Here is a 23,526-nt window from a genome sequence, read left to right on the forward strand (position 1 = left end):
TAAATAAAGGTTACGGCAAAGCAGTGCCACTGTGTTTGTCTTTAGGCATCAGAGGCTGCTTGTCTAGGTCCTTTCTCAACTACTGCACACACGTTCCAGAGAGCGACACATGGAAATGTTCTGTGATATTATAGCATCTCTGCAGCCACTGCCAACTCCGGGTTTCATCTGTGTGACACCTTCTGATTACCCAGAAGGCCGGACGGGCGGCACAGGGAGGATTCTGAACCTTTTACTCCTAAACCCCAGCACTCCTCTTCTGCAGCATTAGCCTGATGTGACCTAAGCAAGTAGTTCTCATTCGGTTCAGTAGAGGGCACTGATGCACAAAAATGCCAGTCTGTCTGTCCCAACACCAAGGGCCTGATGTGATGTCTTTACCAGATGGAATAATTGCTTTCCTTTGGGTGGTGGCATAGAAAAACTGAAGCTGTTTGTTATTCTGCAGTGATGGACTGAGAGCAGGCAACCGAGCGCTTGAGCCAGTGATAGAACAGTGACTTTCTAGCCATGCCTGTCTACCTTGTTTTGGCAGGTTGTTGAATTGTACTGTAAGAGCAAACTGGCTTCTGTTTTGGGGAGTTTTTTTAAATGAAGCTTGTGCCTAAGCAAAACAGTCCTCCAGGATTTTGGCTGGCAAGGACACTTGCCATTTGGCATACTTTTAAACAGCTACATCAGCCAGCAGGCACTGTCTGGGCATGTGGAGCCTCCTACAAAATGGAGTTACATTGCACAGACACGGAGACAACCTGCTGTGGGGCTTAAATTAGTCCTCCTACCCACCACATTGCAGTAGTGGTGTCCCTCCAGGCAGTGGCTGAGTTATAGACTCAGTCTTCACAGTACTAATCATTTCCCTTATCAGTATTTAGTGCCTTACCATTTCACTATAAAAATTACCACTTGTTTCTAGTGGACTTGTTCCATATGATTCAAATCTACTCTTCCTCTGTTTTAATTTAATTTTATATTTCTGCTTTCTGGATTTCCCACTCTTCCTTTTCCATGGTTCTAGGATATGGTCATTCAAAGGTCCTAATATAGAGAATATTAAAAATATAGGTCATGTTGAAAGCAATTGTTTTGGGTTAATTAGAGAGTGCTTCTATATGCAACCTAATTTCTTTATACTCAAATGCTAATCTTGGCAAGGACTACATATGGAAAATAACAACCCTCATAAGACCTCACCTGGTACCAGCCAGATATGTTATAGGTTTGGCAGAAGTAACTCATATAGAGATATACTATAAATCAGAACTGAAATTATTTATAGCCAAGAATGATACATTGCCTCCGTATACTCTTGAGATGACTCAAAAATGACTCAAAACGTATCATTTTGAGACAAGAGCTCTAAATGACCTATTTATGAGAAAACTTGTCTCTACAGAAGAAGACTAGTCAGCTCAACAAGAGAATGCAAATCAAACAGGCCTGCTTTCCAAAAGATTTATGCTGGATTCTTGTAGGTCATTATCTGATCTATAGATCTCATGATAGACAAAAGAGCTGATTTGCAGAGCTGCTAAACACTACTATTCCCACTAAAGTCAATGGAAGCTCTGAGTACTTAACCACCACTAAAAATGAGCCCCACAGGACCTAAAAATGGCAAGTACTTTTTACCCAGCTGGGATGGAGTGCTGTGCTGATGAAAGATCATAGTACAGCCTGTTCTAATCTGTCTTTTCACCTGCTCTAATAGCTACAACATGCTGCAAATGGAAAACTGGCAGAATACTGTTGCTAATACACGAACTTAACTCACTTCCCTAATAATTACATTATCCTGGCCCCCAGTCCTGGCTTGAGACTACAGCTCAGTTTCACTGAAGAGACAAAATATGAATTGAGAACTGTTGCCTTCATCAAGGTGAGAATTATTTGGTAACTAGGGAATTCCTGTTCTCTTCCCAGTGTTGGGAGGGAGGAGAATTGGATCTCCCTTTACAAACAGACATATTCTTGAAGAAATGGTTTATCCGTGTGCCTTGCATTTTGGATCGAGTTTCTCTTCACCGGCTGCTGCAGAGAGCTGATATTTTATCTCCATTTTTGTTCCTATAAATCATTATTTCTTAATATTGCCGAATTGTAGATGTGGGTAGAGTACGGCTGACTTGCTGCTTGGTAGCAATGTTCCCCTCACAATTTAAAGGACAATTTTTTGTAATGGTTCTTCAGCATTTCAGTGGGTGCACTTGGATTGAAACTTCTGGTTTTCTTCCCTGAAGGCAGCATCCAAATCTGAGATGGGACAGGGCTCAGCCCCTGCTAACAAGGAGGAAATTACTTGTATCCCACCCTTGGCTTCCTGATCTTCACTAGTGGAAGAGGCCCTGTTTCTCCCTGCACCGCATTCCTGGATGCTCGTGAGTGCCTCTGGTTTTACATTTGCAGAGCAGAAGTTGGTCGGATCAGCTCTTTGCTTCTCAGAAGGGATCTTAGTGCTAGCTCCAGCTAACACCCAAAGCGAGCACCATGGCTCACCCTCAGAAGGCATGACATCAAACTCGTTGGATTTTGTTAGAAACCGATTTAGAATGTGGCGCTGTTATTATCTGACTTCGGCTGAAACAAAAGCCAAATGTTGATGAATGTCTTATCCTAAAAGTAAACAGTTTGATTTTCTTTCTTTGCGAGTCAGGGACCCTCTGGGGCTTTATCTGATTTTGGCAATCTCGTGCATATTTTGAAGCCTGAAGCATGTTTTTAATTGTTACATCACAAGACTTGCCAAATAACGTTGAATGCTCCTTTAAAACTCTCTCGATTTTTATGGAACTTCTCAACGACTTGACTAATACAATAATTGCTGGAACTAGGTTGTATTGCCTGGTGGCAAATGGAATTTTTTCATAATGATGCTGTCTGTCATTAGCAGCAGCATTTGTTCTTTCCTTCTATGTAAGTAGAGCCAAAAATCTAAGGTATCTTCTTTTTTTTTTTTTTTTTTTTTTTTTTTTTTACAACCGACAGCAATAGGTAAAATAATCAATTATATCTAAAGATGGCTGGATAGACTATTATTTATCATCTTCAAAATAAAAAAGTCTTTTACTGGGCCATTAATAATTTTGTAATTTGAAAAAGAAAATAAAAGTACAGGCTTAAATTCTGTTCTTAGATGTTGCTAATATTTTCATATAATGTTTGCTGATTTTTTTCCTTCTTTTTTAATAAGTGTTTACTGAAGACTTCCAACAACAAAATAGTACTGTGCTCATTAGGAGAAACTTGAATAGGTTGCAATTATGGTTGGATGTTCTTACCTTTTTATTTTTTCCCTTCTAACTAAGCCAGAAAAAATAACTTGCAGTCTCTCCAAATTAGTCGACTACAATAGTAATTCCAGATTATGCTGGTTTTTGGATTTGATTAAAATTTTCTTTACTATTTTTTTAGATGGCTGAAAGTTACTGAGACTGTGATTCTACCAGGGAAGAAATGCTGTATAGTGATTGCTATCCAGGTTTGGATCTCAGGAGTCCTGGTTTCTATACCCAACTCTGCTACCATCTTTTTGTAAAACCTTGGGCAGATAATTTGGTCTTTCTCTGCCTTGGTTTCTCGTTCAACCAGGACTGAGATACCTACCTCCCGTGACTGATCTGGAACTTGTAAAAGCACTTTGAGACACTTGAATAAAAGGCACTATAGAAAAGAAACATATTATGAGCCCATCACCCCTCTTACACTCTGTCTGAAAGCCTTACAGTGAGGTTTTTAGAAGGGTGGGAGTTTTCACGTTACATGATCCATATCACAAATGGGGCCATTATAATAGAATGAAAACTCTTCCTCACTCAACCACTGAAAATGTGCTAGCAACAACTGCTTGATTTCAGCCAGAGTGGGGAGAGGGCCAAAGGATTTGTAGCTATTGAAGAAGAACCGAGCAGAAGAACATCACCCCAAAAGGACATGCTGATTTTTTGCTTTAGCACTGCTCTGTTATCTCTATTGTGGCCCTGTTCAGAGTCATTATTTGGGACCAGGGTTTCATTTTGCTGGGCACTGTGCAAACACATCTGGAATATGCACTTCACATTAATGCATGGTGTTTGTGCTAATTTTTGAGAACTGCTGCTAACATGGTCAAACTTCCTGTGTCTGAAAAGTTCTGGAAATGATGGAACTGCTTGACACGGGCTCATCTCTGTCCCTTCTCAGCAGGGAGGATTCTCAGAGCAGCCTCATGAAAGCTTTTCTCTGCTGAGGCATCTCTTCTGAAATCTCGGATTTAGAGCATAGCAGTGATGCATTTTTAATATCATTATACCTTGGCTACACATTTAAAACAAGAACTAACTGGATCTGTGATGGCAGACAGGGGCGGGTACCGGCTGCAGTGGGGCTTGTGGCAGACCTGATGGCTGGATTGAGACCACCGTTTGTGAAGGAGAGAGGATCTGAAGTTGGTTCAGCCAAAAATAAATAAATCTGAGGTACGTGAACGTTCACAGCATTCCCAGAGAGTCACATTGCACAACTTAATGGTGTCTGCTCTCTTCACCTGTGCAGATTTTATGTGACTGTTAACTCTGGCATTAAATAAAAATGAGACCTTGCTATAATGACAGCAACAGCCTGTGGTGAAGAAAATAAGCTGCTACTTTGATACAGATCCTATTTTAAGGAGGATACAGTAGACAGGGGAGGGCTTTCCCCCCATGTGTTAGGTGAAACTGACACTTCCCAGTTCACAGGCGCTGGATTTGACCTCCGAGTTTTCAGCATTGCACCAAATGGCTTTATTATTAAGATTGTTGTAGCTATTTTAAAGATCATTGTACCTATTTTTTACCATCTCAAACTCTTGATTTTACCACTTTCCTTTGAATAGAGAAAGGATGGGAACAAATCCCATGAATTGGTTGGTGGGGTGTAAATGAGCCAGCTGTTACAAGTGAGGTATCTGCTTTCTAATTACTTCTGTTGGAATTCAAGGGGGAAAAACAGTGGCTACAGTTAATTAATAAGGCAGGACTCACATAAACTCCAGCTGTGAGCACAGGACCAGTCTTTAAAGGATAAACTCAGGAGGTGGGCCTGGGATCTTGGTTTTGTTACACTAAACTATCTCATGCTGCTGGGTAGTGTGTGTGTCCACTTAAGCCTTTAGCTGGCTTTCTTTGAATCACACACATTCATTGCCACCTGCACACCTCACCTTAAGGGAAAAATCTATGACAAAATGAAGGGTTGCTAAAGCTACATTGTAGATATAGGACAAAGCCACCACACTCAGACTGCACATTTGAATTCCATAGATCTTGGGGCTGTTTATATTCAGGTTTTTGTTCAGACTTTAATAAGAAAAAATGTGCTATTTGCAATTCACTGCAGATAAGAGTTTGGACTGCTGTCTTCTTCTCTCCTTAGTCCACTGGCATTCATATTTGGAATTCTATCTGGATCCATCCCTAATTTTTATGAATAAGCATCCTATCAGTTTTTCTTTGAGTGCTGCTGGGAGAAGGGCCCTAGCCTGCACTCATTGAGAATGACAGAGCATTATTTGCAGGGAATCTCCCAGAGGAATAACACCTGGTTCTTTCATTCTTTCATACCATTCTAATATTTAACCAGACCTCTTCCCCACTGCTACAGAAAGCAAATGGGTGTGTGACCTTTCTAGTCTGAGCATCAGACTTGTATAACTCCTTTGTCATTCTGAAACCAAAGACCTGATTCTTTTTTTACTTAAGATAGGGTATAGCATTAGTGCAGTGATTTTTTTTTTTAGTTACATCAGTGTCAGGTGAAGAAGGAGCAGGCCCTCAGTTGCTCAAATGGTAATGTCACTGTGCTGGCTTGATACCTCTGAATTCATGTGGTTGGGTTTTGCTTCTCTCTGGAGCAGAATAATTCTTTATTTTTGCTTTAGACTTTTTGCATTTCCCTTTTCACTTTCCCCTTTATTGTGAATCATTACTAACCTCCAGGTGCTGTTTTTTTTTTCTTGCTCTGGGGATGAGGAGCACCTCTGTGTTCTGAGTTTTTATTGTTCTAAAGGACAGCAAGGAAAATGCCCAAAGATGTTTTGGGCCTCACTCTTCAAAGGTACTCTGGCATCTAAATCCCATTGAAACACCATTTTAGGGTCTGAGGTCAAACCCCTACCAACTTCAACCAAGTTGGATGTAGCAGTACCCAACACAGGACCTTCCCATGCAAAAAAGAAACTATTTGAAATGTTACAGCATGTTCCCAACAGAGAACAGCAGGGCCCGCCTTCTAGAGCTGTACAAACAGCAACTCTTTGTCTCCTCCGTTTTTTTAGACTTAAATGTACAGGCAGTCATCGACTTACAATGTTTCAAGTTACAACGTTTTGTCTTACAATGTTTATCAATTGACACCCTGTTTCAACTTTCTGATGTCAGTTTTGACTTCACAATGCTTGATCTGATGCAATGCCACAACAGCGAACAAGTTCGCTGCATCGCCCATGTCCCTGGAGACCATCTGTCCAAACTTCCTTGGCAACTTTCTTTAAGAAAGCAGAAAGACTCCAGAAAACCCTGCAGCCAGGACTCCTGAGAAGACTCCAGCCAAGAACCCTTCAAAAAGTCCAACCAAGAGCCCTTCAAAAAGTCCAGCAAAGTCTCCTCAAAGAAGTCCTTCCAAATCAATGTGATTACTATTTACAATATAAATGCATTAATGTAGCTATTTAGGTTGTAGCCGTACTGGTCTAAGGATATAGGCAGACAAGGTTCCTTGGGTGAATTTGATATCTTTTATTAGACCAACCCAAATGGTTGGATGAATCATTCCATCCAGGAAGAGCACGCAGCAACTGCTGCAGCGTCCTTAGCCTGACGAAGGGTTTTTGAACCCGAAAGCTTGCTTAATAACTATTCTCCAACCATTTGGGTTGGTCTAATAAAAGATATCAAATTCACCCAAGGAACCTTGTCTGCCTTAATGTAGCTATATTATTCATCTATAATTGATTTACAAAATTCTGGGTTATTTTTGGTGAAAATAGGGTATTGGGCCTTGGTTCAGGAACCAATCTCCATTTATAACATTGTTTCCTATGGGAAAAACAGTTCCAAGTTGCAACGTTTCGACTTAAGAGGCAGTTTTCAGGAACCGATCATGTCATAAGTCTGAGCCTGTATTGAAACCAACCTTTAAAATGACAAAGTGCTAATTCAGAGCTACTAGCCCTCATTGTTTTATCTGAGTGAGAGTAGGGCTGAGAAGTGTTGTGGTTTTGTAACATAAAGACACCAGTGGAAATAGCTGCATATTTGCCACAATTGTTATTCATGCTCATATAGCCATTTAATTTACAGATGAAGTTGTTGGGTGTTTTGTTTTTCAAGAGCAAATCAGTCATGTGTGAAACAGAACTCCCACTCAGCCTCCCTTGGCTTTTAATACTTTCATTATACATATGTTCATTATTTTATGATTATGTCCTTGGTCAGGCAGATGATAACATTTTTCTCTGTCCTTCCTTTCATAAACTACTGAGGAGGGGAAGAATCCCTCCTTATCTCAAAACCTACATCTAAAGGTTAAACCATATGCAACTCTGATGCCATCGTAACATTTTAATAAGCATGGCAGCATAGCTACATAAGTCTTTCCAATTAACCTCCAACACAGATCATTAGAGAATCTATCATCTTTAGAAACTGGGAAGACATATAGTCAAATCACATAATTTATGTTTAAAGAAGCTTGCTATAGGAGCACAAAAATAGGTAACAGGTAAATGTACATTAGGAGAAGTTACTAATTACTACTGTAACTTTGGAGACAGTTATTTTTTTCCATAATAGAAAAATGAGCCATTTAAAAGTAGATCAGTATGTATACCCCAGACCCATTTTACTGAAGTGGCATTATTTGTATACCTATTCAAAGTATTCAAGTGAGTGCCTAACTTTAGGCCCTTACTTCCATCTCTCTGAATCCATGTGCTTAAACATTTTACTGAATTGGTATCCTAGCTAGTTAAAATAAAATAATATTCCTCATCCTCTGAGAAGTCTTTCTCCCTCTTTAATTCCCTTCCTAAGAACCTTTACATCAAATAACCAAAAAATTGCCTGTCCCTTGCCTGTTCATTTCTATTTTGATTGCAATGAAAAGCTGTGCTGCTTCAGATGAAGCTTTTGAGATCATGTGAATGGAAGAATCACTATTTTTACTACATCTCTGCTTAGAAAAACATACGTTAAACGTAGACTTCTCTTTGGAGGCTGACTAACTCACAGATAGGTGAAGAGCCTGTCATCTTTGCTTTAAATTGGGTAATGATTAAAAGTGGTTACCCTCTAAGGACAGAAAATTGATTTTAGTGACTCAGCACAATGCCTGATAGTAAAATAGGGTCAAGATCATAAAAACAATGGTGCATGACTGCCAAACCTTCCAATCTTGTGTTTCAATTATGAATGCACCATAAGCCAGGGCAGTGCTCTCTGCCTGAGTCTTCATGCAGTCTGAAGCAATAGCTCTGAGATAATATGAGCTACTCTTATTCATCTAAATTAATCCTACTCATCTCAGTGGTAGCACCTAAAACACTGGAGCCCTACACTACAAAGTAGAGTCCGTGAGGAGAAATATTCCCATTGCCACCTGTGTTAGTGCATAAACTGCTTAAAATCCTCCTTGTCGACGAAGCCAGAGAATCTTAGTTCGTTAAGCCTAATGCTTAGACTACTAACCTATCTCCTTCAATTAATCCATTGTCATCAAAGAAGCATATGCCCGATTTCTGAGCCAGGCATGGTGATGTTTTAATAATAAATATAAATCTATTTGCTTGTCTCTTTATGAACTAGCACATGTTGTCAGTGCTGCGCATACCTCAGACAAAGAGTAGAATTTATGTGGACAATAAAACAATAGAGCTTCAGTGATATCAGCTGTTTGACAATCTTTAATATACATTTGCTATAAAACAGGCAGCAATTACCAAAATGTGATACCCAAATAAAAATCCTTGATCCATTTGCACGATAGATCTTCAATTTACTCACATTTATGCTACAGACGCACATAAAAATGATATCCATGCTTAAAATCACTTAGAAGCACATTCTGAAAGACCCCACAGTTGCAAGTGATACTGCAGTACTTAGCTAATGCTCATGTTTCTACAGCTTTGCCTTCATGATTCTTCCAGTGGTTCCTTTATGTTTTCTGGTATTCTGCCAAACACCTGTGAATCAGTGTGCAACAAATATTCGTGCTGTTTAATTTAGCTTTGCACAGAAAGGCTATATTAGGCTGATGTAGATCTAATCCCAAACCTCTAAAGAGGTTTAAGGCACTCTAGTTTCACCTAATCCCGAAACCTAAACCAGAATCCTTGAAAACCTCCAGAATGCCACAGGACTGGGCAAATAAAGGTTTTCTACTATTAAATTATTAAAAGGACACAGTGTGTCTTTTGGATTTGAGACCTGAAGCTTTATCTAAGGAGCTTGGCACTGTTCACAATAAAAAGAGTGTTTATTTTGAAGATAATAGGTTGAATGGCTTATTTGACTAGATGCCTGATGGCTAAAAAGAAAAAAGAACTGAAGCAATATCCCCCCCCGTGAAGATTAAAACATATATATGAACAATGACAAAGTAAAATTATATGGACACCAAGGCTAAATTGTAAAAGAGAAGGGTATCCAGGTGCCTGTTTTTAGGATAATTGAAATAAAGGCCCTCCAATAGGAAGTGACAGAATTGATCTCAATGTAGGACTGGTGCCTTATTAAGTTCTTCATAATAAATATTTAATACTAAAAATATGACAGGTGTGATAATATATAGTTTTTTGCTGTTCAAAAATTCAAATCCAACCATCCTGGGGGGCCCCTTGATGATGAATAGCATGTGAAAACTTGTTGTGTAATGGAACTCTAAATTACAGATTGCATTCAACTGTAATAAATTTGTGCTCACATTAACTCATGGTTAATTAATGGGATTCTTCTATTCCTTAGCTCTTGTAACCACTTTATCTTCCATGTAGCTCGTTATCTTTGTACTCTTAAAAGAGGGTGTTTCATTTTCAAGGAGACTGCAGGGAGTATTCACTGCATCATATTCTAATAAACATTTTATTTCTGAGCAAATTAAAAAGTTAAAGATACGATGAACATGTGGCTTTAAAATACCCAGAATTTTATAGCAGCAGGCTGCAATTTTAAGTCTCTTAATTCAGGTCACTTCAGGGAAAAATGGAAAAAAGTAATTCAAATCCATTTGTGCAGGGTACAATACTGAGGATATTGTCTGTGCTTTAGAAATTATTAATAAGGAAAAGTACAGAATTACATCACCAGTGTAAGTGAGTTTTTATAACCATTTACTGGTAATCCTGTTCAGGGAGAGGGTGATGTAGTACTTGGACCAAGGAATCAAGATTCCTGGGCCTGATACCAGGGTGATGTGTACAATATAAGTACCCAAATGGAACAGAAAAAATGACCATCTTTATAATTTTTTACCATGTAAAATTGGACCAGTCACTTAGATATCTTTGCCTTTGTTTGACCCTCTAAAATGGGATAGAATATCACTTATCTGCCAGCACAGCCGTGTTCTGATTTATCTTTGAAAAGCCGCCTGGGATCCTTGGATAAAAACGGCATAGAAATACAAAGCATTATTTTAAGAAACACAGTATAAAGGCAGCTCCTCAGTGGAACCTTATTGGAACTGTAACAATTTATGCCAGCTGAGAATCTACCCCTCAAACACTACAAAAATGAGGTGGTATTTTTATCTCTAGAACCTGGCAACATAAACAAATTAATCCTTGTTTTGTCGCACCCTTTTTTCCTCCCAAGTGCATCTCGTGTGAATGGAAAGAAACACTGCAAGTTATAAGAGGGGGGTCTGTACTGCCTGCTTGAGCAAAGGTGCCCTTTGCCAGCTGCTAGTTTCTATAGGAAATGCTGTTCTTCACTCCAAGTGCGGCTGCTGTTCAGTGGTGCTGCAGTTTTGCACTGCAGTGTTTGGCAATGAAAGTCACTTTAAAAAGATAGAGGTTTATTTAATGATACTACTTCATTTGGATGGAAGCAACACTGAAGAGAACTCTGCTTTGCAGTTGTTGCCATGAATGGATGGAGAAAAGGTTTCTACAGATTTAAAATGTACAGCTAAATATTACTCTCAGGATTGCTGATGTATATTTTCTTTTCAGCTGGCCCATACTAAGGGTGAGATTTATTTTGTTAAAAAAGCCATTTTCATATTGTCCTACACCGTTTACCAGAACTCAGTTTTTGTATATAAAAGATCAATGTTAATGAAAGTCTAATATAATATCCAATTTACCAGGAGTGTTTGTTTAGCTTTGCATCTTTTCAAGTCCCTTCCTTTGGTTATTCTTTTTTAAACAGTTTTTCAGAGTGCAAGTCTGTTTCGGTGGGCATATTCTTCTGCTTGGCAGTTTCCCTTATATGGAGCTATATAGTACTTTGAATGATATGTATTACAGGCTTTCTGTGGTGCTTATCACTGTAATGTATAAGTGCTCATAATAACCTCTGAAGTTAAGCTGCGTAACATAGACACCACCTCACTCACATGGAAAGGATGCGGCTAATTCTGAGTTCCAAGTCCTGCTTGTAATCCCTGAGCCCCTCTGCCTCTGCGTAACATGATTGTTTTAACATTTCCACGGATGTCACTTTAGTCTCAATATTAATGACTAATACGAACAAATAACAGCAGTGTTCAATATTATTCTCGTACAATTCCTGACCAAGCCACACGTTTAGAAAACCACTGTGACTATGGCAGTGCCTGGGTTTAACATACATGCATCATTCACTCTATTAACATTGGAATCCACTGCACCAAATTGTAAATGCTGGTTCCTGTTTTGTTCCCATACAATAATGTGCAGATTTTCAAAGGGGATTTTGGTCATCCAGCTGGAGATCCCAAATTGGGGAGGGGGGGATGACACAGGGGACGCCAACTTTGCCTGTTGGGGGTGGGGTGGGTCAACTCTGAGCACCCAGGTTCCTTGAGTCTCAGGGCAGGCACCCTACCCATCACTGGTGTGTCTTCAGAAAACTGTGGTGAGCGTGGGGTGGTGCGAAGCGTGAGGAGAGGGTGCACCCAGCCTCCCTGCTCTCGGGCTCCTGTATTGTAGTGAGGCTGAAGTTGGCTCCTTTTTCCAAACTAATCTTTACACGATTCAAGGTTGCTAGTAATGAATTAGACAGGCTACAGTTAGGATTTCATCCAAAATGTGTATTTACTAATAAAAATGTTAAATATTATGTGTCACATAAACAGGTAAAGATTAGCTTGGGGTAAAGGAACCAGGAACCGGGCAGCCTTGTGCAGCAGTTTGGTTCCCGATTCCCAGTTTCTTTTTCCAAGCAAATTCCTACACAATTCAAAGTTGTTAGCAATGAATTGCACAGGCTACGGAGTTAGGATTTCATCAGAAATGTGCATTTGCTAATAAAAGGATTAAAATAATACGGTGCGCCAAGTGACTAGATAAGGACTAGCTTGGCAAAAGGGGAACTGGCATGCCAGAGTCAGTGCCCTGGCGGGGCCACGCGTGCATCTGGACCGACTCCCGGATTTGGAATTGGTTTTGGCTAATTTGTCTCGGCATACAGAAAATTAAAAAAAACCCAAAATCCCTACGCAATTCAAAGCTGTCAGCAATGAACTGCAGAAGCTACAGAGTTAGGGTTTCGTTCACAATGTGCATTTGCTAATGAAAAAAGTTAAAGGGTGTCCCGAGTCAAACGGACGGATAAAGAGGAGCTTGGAAAAAGGAACCGAGAGGCCGGTTTACAACGCGGGAGCCGCCGGCGCGGGGCCGTGGCTGCGCCGGGACCGACCCGCGCGCTCCCGCCGCGCGGGAACCTGCTCTGCCCGGCTCTGTTCTAACGGCGCATGCGCACGCCCCCGGGCCGTGACGTCACGCATGCTGTCACCGCCCACGTGACTGGCTCCTGGCGGCCGTGACGCGATCGCGGTGCTCGGTGCTCCTCTAGCACGGTCTTGGCCTGTCAGGAGCAGCCAGTAGAGTGCCGAGCGGCCGATCCGCTTCCCGACCAGCATCCTCGCTCCGCCGGCAGGTGACCCCCCCGCCCCGGACACCGGTGAGGCGAGGAGTGGCAGAGCCCCGCCCCCGCGGGCGGCTGCTGCAGCCGCTGTTACCATGGGAACCCCGTTGCGGGGGGGAGGGGTCCGCGCAGCGGCGGGCGGAGCCGTTAGAGCCGCCGGGGAGCGGGGAGGGGGCTGAGGCCGGTCCTGGCCGCGCCGGACTCGGCTCCTGATCCCTCTGCCGGCCGCCGCCTCCGCCGGGAGCCGTCGTGCGGGGGCGGCTCGGCCACGTTGTCCCGGGAAACGTGGGGGCTTTGCTTGTGCCTGTGCAAATGGCTCGTGTTGTCCTTCTGCCAACGTAAGAAAGAGTGAGAGAGAGAGAAGAAGGAGAAAAAGAAAGAGAAAGAGGAGAAAAAGAGAAAGGAGAGAAAGAAGGAGAAAGAGAAAGGAGAAAAAGAAAGAGAAAGAGGAGAGAAAAGAGAAAAAGAAAGAGAAAGAGAGGAGAAAAAGGGAAAGGAGAAAGAGAAAGAAAGAGAAAAGAGAAAGGAGAAAAGAGAAAGAGGAGAGAAAGAGAAAGGAGAAAAAGAAAGAGAAAGGAGAAAAAAGAGAAAGAAAGGAGGGAAAGAGAGAGGAGGAAAAAAGAGAATAAGGAGGCAAAGAGGAGAAAAAAACGAGAAAGAAAGGAAGGAGAGAAAGGGAAAGGAGAAAAAGAAAGTAAGAGAGGAGAGAGAGAAAAAGAGACTTTTGACTTTTTTATGAAGGTTTATTAAGGGGAAAAGGGGGTAACAACCCAACACCGTAATAAAACACTGCCTGTGCAGGGACCCAGGTGTAACAGACAGCCTGGGGCTGTGGCCTGCAAGCTCTGCCCTCACAGTCTAAAAAAACAAAAGCAGCTAGTCCAACAACAGTCTGCTCAGACCCCCGGCGGTACCCGGGGAAAGGGCAAGGAGTACCACAACACGAGGAGTAAACGGATGCCTCGACGCTGCAGAGCGCCCCCTGAATGGCCCAGCGTGCCTGGAAGGCGGGTCCTGTCGGCTGAGGACCACATGTTCAAAGTCCAGTGTCGGGTGCGCCCGGACCAAGAACTGAAAGAGTCTCAGGGCATCATCAGAGCTGGCTCTAGTGAGGCGGTTCCTGCGGATGGCCATCTTAGCCCGACCAAGCTGCCTGATATGGGAGAGAAAACAGATAGGTGGTTTCTGAGAGAGAAACAGAAAAGAAGAGAGAGAGAAAAAGAAAGAAAAGGAGAGAAAGGAGGAGAGAAAGAAATCGTAAGAAAGAAAAAAAGACTTGTTTGACTTTCTATAAACATTTATTAAGGGGCAAAAGAGGGTAGCAATCCCACAACAAAAAACAAAAGACAGCCTACGCAGGGCCCCAGGCTGTGGCCCACAGGGCCTGCCCTCACAGTCTAAAAACAAAAGCAGCTAGTACAACATCAGCCTGTTCAGACCCCTGTCGTACCCAGGGAAGGGGTGAGCAGTATCACAGCGTGAGAAATAAATGGCTGCTCTCAACGCTGCAGAGCACCCCCTGAATGGCCCCGCACGCCCGGCGTGTGGGTCCTGTCTGCTAGAGGACCGACCGCATGTTCAAATTCCAGTGTCAGGAGTGCCTGGACCAAGAACTGAAAAAGTTGCAGGGCGTCATCCAAAACAGCCCCAGTGAGCTGGTTCCTGCAGCTCTTGAGGATGGCCATCTTGGCCTGACCAAGCAAAAAGTTGGCCAGGCCTCTGCCGACCAGTATGGGAAAGAAATAGGTAGCCTCCAAGTGGTCCATGTCTAGTGCCTCAAACAAGGTGCTGAGGGCAGCAAAGAGCAGCAGCACCTGGGGACGCCTGCAGAAGGTGTGGAATAAATCCTCTTCTACCTCCGCTGGGCAAAAGGGACAGGCTGCTGATGCAGCCAGGTCCATGTGGCAGACTTGAGTGCTGGTGGCTGGTACTGAAAGTTGCCAGTCCATTTGGTAATGGGTAGCTTATAAAGCACGCACCACCCAGGGCAAGCTGGTGTGAGCACCGGTGCCACTGATTGTTGCCGCCATGTTGTGTTGGGGTGAGTGGCAAGGATGCAAGCGTGGCTGACAGAAACCACCCAAGAGAGAAAAAGAAAGAAAGAGAGAGGGAGAGAGAAGAAGACTGATGGACAGAGAGGGAAACAGAGAAAGAGAGAGTGGGCGCACCCACATGATTGCCTTGTGTGCAAGAAACTTGAAGCGTAAAACAAATGAGCATCCACACTCTGCAACTCTATTGACTAGTGACTCTGCCTGTTCATGTCCTTTCACAGCAGTTGAAGTGAACATTAGCCCACGAAAACTTGTGCTCTCTCTCTATATCTTATTTAGTTAGTCTATAAAGGTGCACCCCTACCTGCCTTCTGACTGGTTGTGGACTAACACGGCTAACTGCCTGTCTCTGCCTCATAGCCTGAAACCAGCAAGCACACAGAGTCAGTGGGATACCGCCCTGTGTTGTCTTGCATCTTCAGATAACATTTCATTTTTGACATGCTTCTTGTGGAGCAGCCTGCTGTGTGAGCGTTGTGTTTTTTAGTGCTGCCTCTTCCTGACTTGCCCATCATTCACTCCCTTGGCCCCATCCCAGTCTTGGTGACTTTTTCCATCAGGCATTTGGAGAAAGAGTACAACTGAAAGCTTTTTGGTTAGTCATTTCCGCTGTATGCATAAGTCCACCTTCTTTTTGTCCACTCAGAGCAAATTAAGTATGCGGGACTGAGTTATTTGGAATGGCAGAGGGCATTTTTGTAAAATTTTTAATTGCAATTGTGCAGTTGCAGCTGTTGAAAGTAGGGTTTTGGGTCCTTTATTTATTGTCTCTTAATTATGCTCGGTGTCATAAAATTATCCCAGGATTATAAAGTCTAGTTGGATTCTTTCTGGCTTGTATGTCCTCATAAAGATTCTGCAATCAGAAGGATTCTGCAATCAGAATTAATTCTGTTGATGCATACCAGCTTCTAATTCTACATATGTGTTATCTCTGCAATGCTAACAAGAGTGAAAATCTTGTAAAAATTAGCAGCTTGGAATCTTAATATCCTTGGGAAGCTAATGTATTGAGCAAGTGTTTGGTGCCTTGCATGTTTATAGCTGCATTTAAAGATATGGTAGACTACCTTTTGCAACCCAACCCTTAACTAGTATTCCTCACATGTTCTTAAACTTCCAGCAGTTTGTAGGCTGTAGGCTGCGTTTGCATATTTTAATTAGAGTGATAATTCTGCACATACTAACAACACACTGTTTCATTGGAATAGTTAAGAAGCACAGTATTAGACGTTACTTTCATGGAAAATTGACTAGAATAGTTACTATTCTGCAATAATTCTGTAATTATTACAGAAATAAATACTAGTCTGTAAATAAATATTCTGTAAATAAATACTATTCTGCAATAATTCGTAGTAGTATAGCTCTAGTGAAACAGTAGCTCTGTCAATCACTTTCCGCCATAGTTAGGGCCTTAGAGAAATATTTAATTATGATAAATCAAAGTTTGAAGTTTACCCTTTAGAATAGCTTCCTTTGAGTTGTTTTGCTGTAAAACATCCTCAGATTTGAATACATGCATTTATAATGTACACAATATATTTAAGGAATAAGATATAGCATAAGTTAAATGACACTCTGGTCCAGAAAATGCATGTAGGTGTGTTATCTGTTTTGGATTTTTTTTCTTCTTTTTTAAGGTTTACGTTTGACACATTCAAATGTATTTGGTTATACAAACAAAGGGTTTCAAATTAGCAATGACTCAAAAACTACTGTAACCACTGAGCTCTTTCAAAATTATTGGTCTCTGTGGAGCTGTAAACGTGAGCACAAAGCAATAAGAATGAAATAAATCCATGAAAAAACGCTTAGTTTTTGTCCCAGCTGAGGCTTGAGAAAAGCTTCTTTTTGAGTTTAGATTTGGTACATGAGTGCGTGACAAGAAGTGGACTCCCAAGCTTTCGTTGTGTACTGCACAGTTAGTTTTTCCTCTGGATAAACAGTGTGTTATTCACAGCTCTAGTAGAAAAGCCGTATTATGAAGCATTGTATTACATTATACTTACTGTAGCTTTACTCATAATTTCATATTTTAGCTGTGTAGTAATTTATATGTGATTTACACTAAAGCATTTTGTGTAAGGTGATTCTTTCATGTAATTAGAGTTTTGAAATCTGTCAAAGTAGTAGGTATACCATTTGGAGGAAATATGACCTATTCCACAGTAGTTGCTAGACCACTGAAGCTGTAAAATGTGGATATTTTGGTCCTATTTACATTGCAAATCCTCCTGCATGAGGGCACTGACCCACTTAACAGACCCTCTCTGTACTTTTTAGTAATTGTGTTCGCAAACTGTGCCAAAGTTTTGCGAAAGTCCAGGCTGCAGTGTGGTTGAGAAATGTACTTAAAACATATTTCAGACTTCTTATTGCAGTATGTTGGGAATAACCTGTTGGGGATAATCTGTTTTGTAAATGAATCGCCCAGCATAAAATTCGGTGTGTGGATAGGACAGCCAATAAGCCCTAAATAAAATTATAACACCACAGTGTAAGTTAGAAGAGAAGTTTGGAAGTGGGGAAGAAAAAAGTCTTAGTCATCAAACTCTTTCTCATGATTTATTTTTAAGGGTCAGAGGGGAGTTTTTACAGTCAGAGAATAAGATACACAGGAAAACCTCCCCTGCTGAGGTTTATCCCAATCCCGTGACCCCGGTGTATAAAGCCCAAGCTTTCCAGATATTCTCTTCTTACTCTTTCTTGCTTAGCTGCTCTTTTCCTTTTTTGAGCACCTGAATAAGGAGAGAGAAAGCTCGGCTTCAATTAACCAAGAAGATATGCACACCAGTATTTTGCAGTTTTTGAGTTACTTTACCAGGTCCCAGTGGGAGCCAATGATGTTGGATACTGCAGTGAGTGGGAAGGATTTCAAGTTAAAAATATAGCAGATAGGAATTCTAGGGAAGACTTTGCAGGCTCAGACGTCTGGAACAGCTGTTGATTCCCCACTGAAAAGAAAAGGCTGTGCAACAAGATTTGGGAAGGTAGGAAGTGTGACCAGAGTATTAAATAAAAAGGCCATATGATACGAATGGGGTCCAAAACTCAACTTTTTGTTTATAATAAAGAAAATCCTGGTTGCCGGAAAAAAATGAACTTGTTCCACCACTTTCTTTACTTTTCCTCAGGAGAAAACACGGAATATAACCCAGGTAATAAATCTGTTTTATAGCTCACATGAGACAGGGTGGAGCCACTCCCATTCTTTTCTTCCCAGAAATTGAAATGCACATGAGCTAACACGGGAGATTCTGGGATTTTTGTCCAACAGATGCACAGCTGGATTCTGCTTTCATTATTTCTCTAAGCCTAATAATTTCTCATTTGATTAGCTGGTGGCTGACAAAGCTATCACTTTTGTAAGTTCCATACGATAGGTGTGATGTAGAAAAGATATTGTATATAGCACATACAACTGGTTCAGTTGGTCACAAATTTCTACCTCTACTTCAAAAACAGGTTTCATTATCACAAATAGAGTTTGAATGATAGAAAAGGGATGATTGGAGAGCTGGGGACTGAGGAATTATACGAACAGATCAGTCCTGTGAATATTATGTTTTATTCCAGCTCACTCAGGAGCATGAATCTTTACAGATAATAAAAAGGCATGTTCCTATCTTAAAGTATTTAAAATTTCATGGCCCAGTACTGCTACCTGAAATAATGAGCTTATTTGTGGAATAAAGTACTACTCTATATGAGCAGAGGAGGGAAAATGGAATTGTAAATTAAAGCAGCAAGGATTAGTGGTAAAGGAAGGAAGACATAGGAAAAAGACAAGTGTTTTGTCACTTGAGGCATACTGGTTGCATATGTATATTTTTAACTTACTAAAATGGGGAGATAGTATCAAAGTAAAAGCAAAGAGAAGGCCAATGCTGATAGATTGTCCCAAACAACTAAGTTGTGAAGGAGGATTTGTAGGAGATGAATGCAGTTGTATGCTATATGGGGTCAGTGAGGGTTCATCAGTTTTAAGTGCACCATGGGGAAAAAAAGAAGCATGGAGCTACGTTTGGGGAAAGAAAACCAGTGTAAGCAATAAATGAGCTAAATTGGCTGAGTAGGGCCAAGTGGGAGAATAGGAGACATCTAGAAGAGATTTAGGCGTGGGCAAGGACTGCATAGGGCTTTGAAGGTAAAGATAAGGCATCTGAAATTAAAATTAGAAAGAGAGAGATCCAACACAAGGCTGCCTCTGCCTGGAGCTTATTCTATATTTTATTTTCTAAAAATAAATGAAATATACACATAAAAGAATTATATTTTTCTTTTACATATTGCATGTGATCAGGCAGTGCCAGATGACATAGTTGTGTCTGCCCTTATTTGCCATCCAGGTGCACAGGTGTTAGAATTGGTCCTCACTATTGTCCAGTGTGTAGCCATGATGACTTTATTTGAATATGAGCTGGGATGTAGGATGCTGTAGCTCAGTTCCAAATTGTCAGCTGTATTTATTACAAGTGCTCAGTATTATATGTGCTTTTAATTATTGTTGCAAATTTAAACACAAGTTGGCACATCTTTGTGTCCTCCCTTTCTTTCTGAACATTGCTGGACACCATCTCTGTTTCTTCTCAATCAGGGTTTTGAAGAAGATGCAGAACGCAAATTAAATGGAAACCCCTATAAGAAACTTGAAAGAATAAAGTAACTTGCTGCAACAGAGGCCTTAGAAAAAGTGATTTCTACACAAGTCAAGGTCAGCTTTACAGTCTGTTTTGGTGGTACATGGATGGGGAGGGAGTGGCTGTGTAATTATCATGGTATGGCAGAATATGCACATTCTGTTTTTTGCCCTGCAGTTCTCTGAATAATGGCTGATTAATTCCATTCCTGCAACTAGAAGATTGTAACTTAGTTAAACACTATAAATCCAGATATGCTCTGTGCAGGGAACGTGGCATAAACAGGCAAAAGTGCTGTTAGTTTTCCTTGAGACTGCTCCTGTGGTGATCTCTGCTAAGATTTATAATATTTTGCATGGGGACTTGGTGTTGCTGTGGATGGCTGTATTTGTCTATGTACATTAAGGCTGTGCCAATTCGATTTGGAGGAGATTCGGCCCGATTGGGCAGCTGAATCTGAATCGAATCAGGAGACCAATAAAAAGGTTCGAATCGATTCGAAGCTCTCCGAATCAATTCAGAAAAGATTCAGAGAGCTTCAGAGACTTGGGCAATCCCTGCTTGCTGCCGCAGGGAGGTGGACCCAGCCTCGATGCTGATAAGTAGGGGGTGGGGGAGGGGACCATGGGGGGGACCCCTGCCAGGCCCCATCCCCTGCCTGCTTCCCCAGCCCCCCTGAGCACCCCCAACCCCTTCCTGCTCTCCCAGCCCCACCTATGGTTGTCCCGCCTGGCCCCAGCTCTTAAAAAAAATAATAAAGCCCCCATTTATTGACTGCTGCCAGGCAGTGGGGGAGACAATCCCCCTTGCCCTGCGCTGTATTGTGGGCTCTGCCATAAGCCCCCTGCCTGCTCTCCTAGCCCTCCCATGGCTGCCCTACCTGCCCCAGCTCCCGGTTCTTTAAAAAAAAACCCAAAAGCAAAAGCCCTGCTGCACTCACTGGCTGCTGCAGTGGCCTCGGGACTTCTGGGGACTCGTGGCAGAGCCCCCCACGCAGCATGGGGCAGCGGGGATCGCCCTCCCCCCCCACTTGGCAGAAACTGGTGAGTGGGCCCTTTTTTTTTTTAAAAGAGCCGGGAGCTGGGGCATTGACGTGTCTGAGAGAGCAGGCGGGGGATGGGTCCTGTCCAATTTGGAGATACGGCTGATTCGGCAGCTGCCGAATTGATTTGGGACAGTGATTTGAATCACTGTCCCCTGAATTGGCTGAATCCGAAGCAAACAGTAGCCGCTTTACGCAGGCCTAATATACATATATGTAGTAGCTTGGGCTCTGCAGTGTTTAGACTACCCAGAATGGAACTTTTGCAAAGGACCCATACAATTGTTTCTATAGAGGAGGTGAGACTTCAGAGTAGCCAGATCCCTGCCTCATTGCTGTCTGGCATACATCCATGTGCCTTGCCACCTAGAGTTGAGCTCATTACTCCGAGAAATTTGCAGTTCTTTAAGCCTGGCTTGCTCTGCCTCCTTGAACTTCAGTTGTCCTTTAATTTAGTCATTTACACAGTAAACTCTCCCACCTGTCTATAACAGTTTCACCCTATTGAACTAGAAGAGTAAAGCTGGGGGTAGCTGGGAGCCTGTGAGACATTCAGTGCTTGTTTCTTTCCCACTTGTTTTTCTCATTGCCTGTGCCCCCCCCCCTTCAACAATTGAGGGTGTGGATTTCTTCCTTCTGTGTTTATGTAAGAAAAGCTTTTCATAGTCAGTCATTCCTGTTGGCATCTGTGCTTCCTTGATTGCAGTTGAACACATCATTTTCCCCCACTCCTTCCGTACAAGTGGAGCTAATGCAAGATCTTCATTTTTGTAATTGGTAGTAATTGGCATGAACCAAAAAAATGGTCACCATCATTCCAGCTTGCAAACATGCTGTTTGACTTCCTGGATTGTGTTTGCTAGTTTCCAGTACCTGGAAACAAAGTGACTAATTAAACACACACAGTTTACAGGATGCTCAGAAGGTCCACAGACCAACCCTAAATTTGCTTAGCTGGCATTGTTGCTTGAAAGAGTAAAAGATTTATCAGAGGTGTGGGAGAATGCAGGGTGCGTTGTAGATACCAAAGATAGCACATTGACTTGATGCCCTTCTGTTGGGGAGCTTCTGCTCATTGTGGCTTTTCACCATCCCCTAACCTGTTCTGTGGCTGGGGACCACAGTTACACTTCTTTTAGTTGATAAAGCACTTGTCTTTTTTCCCCTGACATCCCTTTTTTAAAACCTTTTTCCAAAGGAAGTGTTGTGTGTAGCTGTGGGAGGTATTTAGGAATAGAAGTTTGCTTTGTCCAGTAAAGAAATGCAAGGTTTTGAGGTAATTTCAACATTAATATACTAAGTCCCATCTCTCAATATAATGTGTGCAGGCCAACCCTGGTGCCTGTGCAGAGCCCACTTATGAGATGAAGTTTCATTTAAAGTAATTGCAGTGGTTCATTGCTTCAGGAGTTTTAATACCTCTGTGCCTTGCTAGTTCCCCAAGTGACAAGCCGTAATCCATAAAGCAGCTCATGGTCCTGACTGTCATGTCCTCTTTTCCAACCACCAGATCACACTGCCTTCTCCCATCCCCCAGATGTGCATGCTAGAGACACGGATGGTCTTATGGTCTGACCAGGGGACTGGGCACTAGAATTCCCTGTTTCTAATCCCATTTCTCACACAGCTGGTTGTGAGGCCCTAGAGAGTCGTTTAATTTCTCCAGTACTGTTTCCTCATCCGTAGCTGTTCCATCACTATGTTTTTGAAACTGATGCTGAATGGTTGGGGGTTTATACCTCATACATGTTGAGAGACTGCATGCCTGCAAAATGTAGTTATTTTTTTAAAAAAGTCTTCTGTTCTTAAAACTGTTGGGAAAATCTCTGGTTTTAGACCTTCACAATCATAACTTGAAGTGTGACGTAAGCTCCACCTACCTGAAGTATGTATTTTGAATGGCATTTTCTGTTCCATGCCAGTGTTAGCCTTGGACTAGATCAGAGACACCCAACCTTCCAGTCCTGCAGGCTGGATGAATGGCACAGGTCAGTCTGCAGACTGGAATCCACGTGGGGTCAGTGTGTGGGGATGGTCCACAGGATGTGATCTGGCACACCAGCCCAACTCTGTGTGCCCAGATACAGCCATGTACTGGCCTGAACCTGTGCCTGGATTTGACTGCACTGTGGTATGATCTGGATCCAGCTGCGTGCTCATATGATCTGGTGCACAGGACTATATTATCTGGCTCTTGGGGCTCCTCTCAGGTCTGGAAATTTGGTAGCAGAGGAGCAGCGATTAACAATGCCACCAAATTTCCAGACCCTTGGGGGGCCTTCAGGCCAAATGACATGTCTCTGTTGAACACCCCTGGATTTGATTGTTTCTTGCTTTCGCCAGGGCCCAGTCAGGTAATAAACATGTCTTAATATGGCTATTTTAGATTTCTGTGGCCATAAAATGATGGGGGGAAAGGGGGAGAAAGAAGAGATTGACGTAGGCTTAATGTGTAATGCTTCCCCCATCACCTTCCTAAGCAAGTAGATACGATATTGTTTCCTTCCACGTTTTAGCCTGTGGGGATAGCGAGGAGTCAGTTGTAGCCTAACTGGGCTGAGATGCCTTGCTGTCCTGCAGAACAGGATAGGAGGAGGGGCAGAATTGACTTTGACTCATCATTTCTACCAGGAGCTCCTCCTGGGGTGGTGCAGCTACATGCCACCCCAGCCTGGGACTGAGCCTGAAGGCTCAATCTAGCT

The 23,526-nt window shown here is 42.2% G+C and overlaps 1 protein-coding gene across 12 annotated transcripts in view; it reads left to right on the top strand.

The window, feature by feature from the left end:
* The first annotated feature begins 12,989 nt into the window (after window positions 1-12,989).
* The window catches only part of GNB1L (G protein subunit beta 1 like), a 58,291-nt gene continuing 47,754 nt past the window's right edge, over window positions 12,990-23,526 (top strand). For 5 of the 12 annotated variants that reach the window (XR_009455136.1, XR_002089979.2, XM_019486596.2 and 2 more), the window contains exons 1-2: window positions 12,993-13,121; window positions 19,740-19,856. The gene's annotated coding sequence lies outside the window, so the exon portion shown is untranslated. The other 7 variants (XM_019486602.2, XM_006270924.4, XM_019486603.2 and 4 more) reach the window with 6 other exon arrangements.

Source organism: Alligator mississippiensis, chromosome 10 (genome assembly GCF_030867095.1).
Source record: "Alligator mississippiensis isolate rAllMis1 chromosome 10, rAllMis1, whole genome shotgun sequence".
Classification (NCBI taxonomy): Eukaryota; Metazoa; Chordata; order Crocodylia; family Alligatoridae; genus Alligator; species Alligator mississippiensis.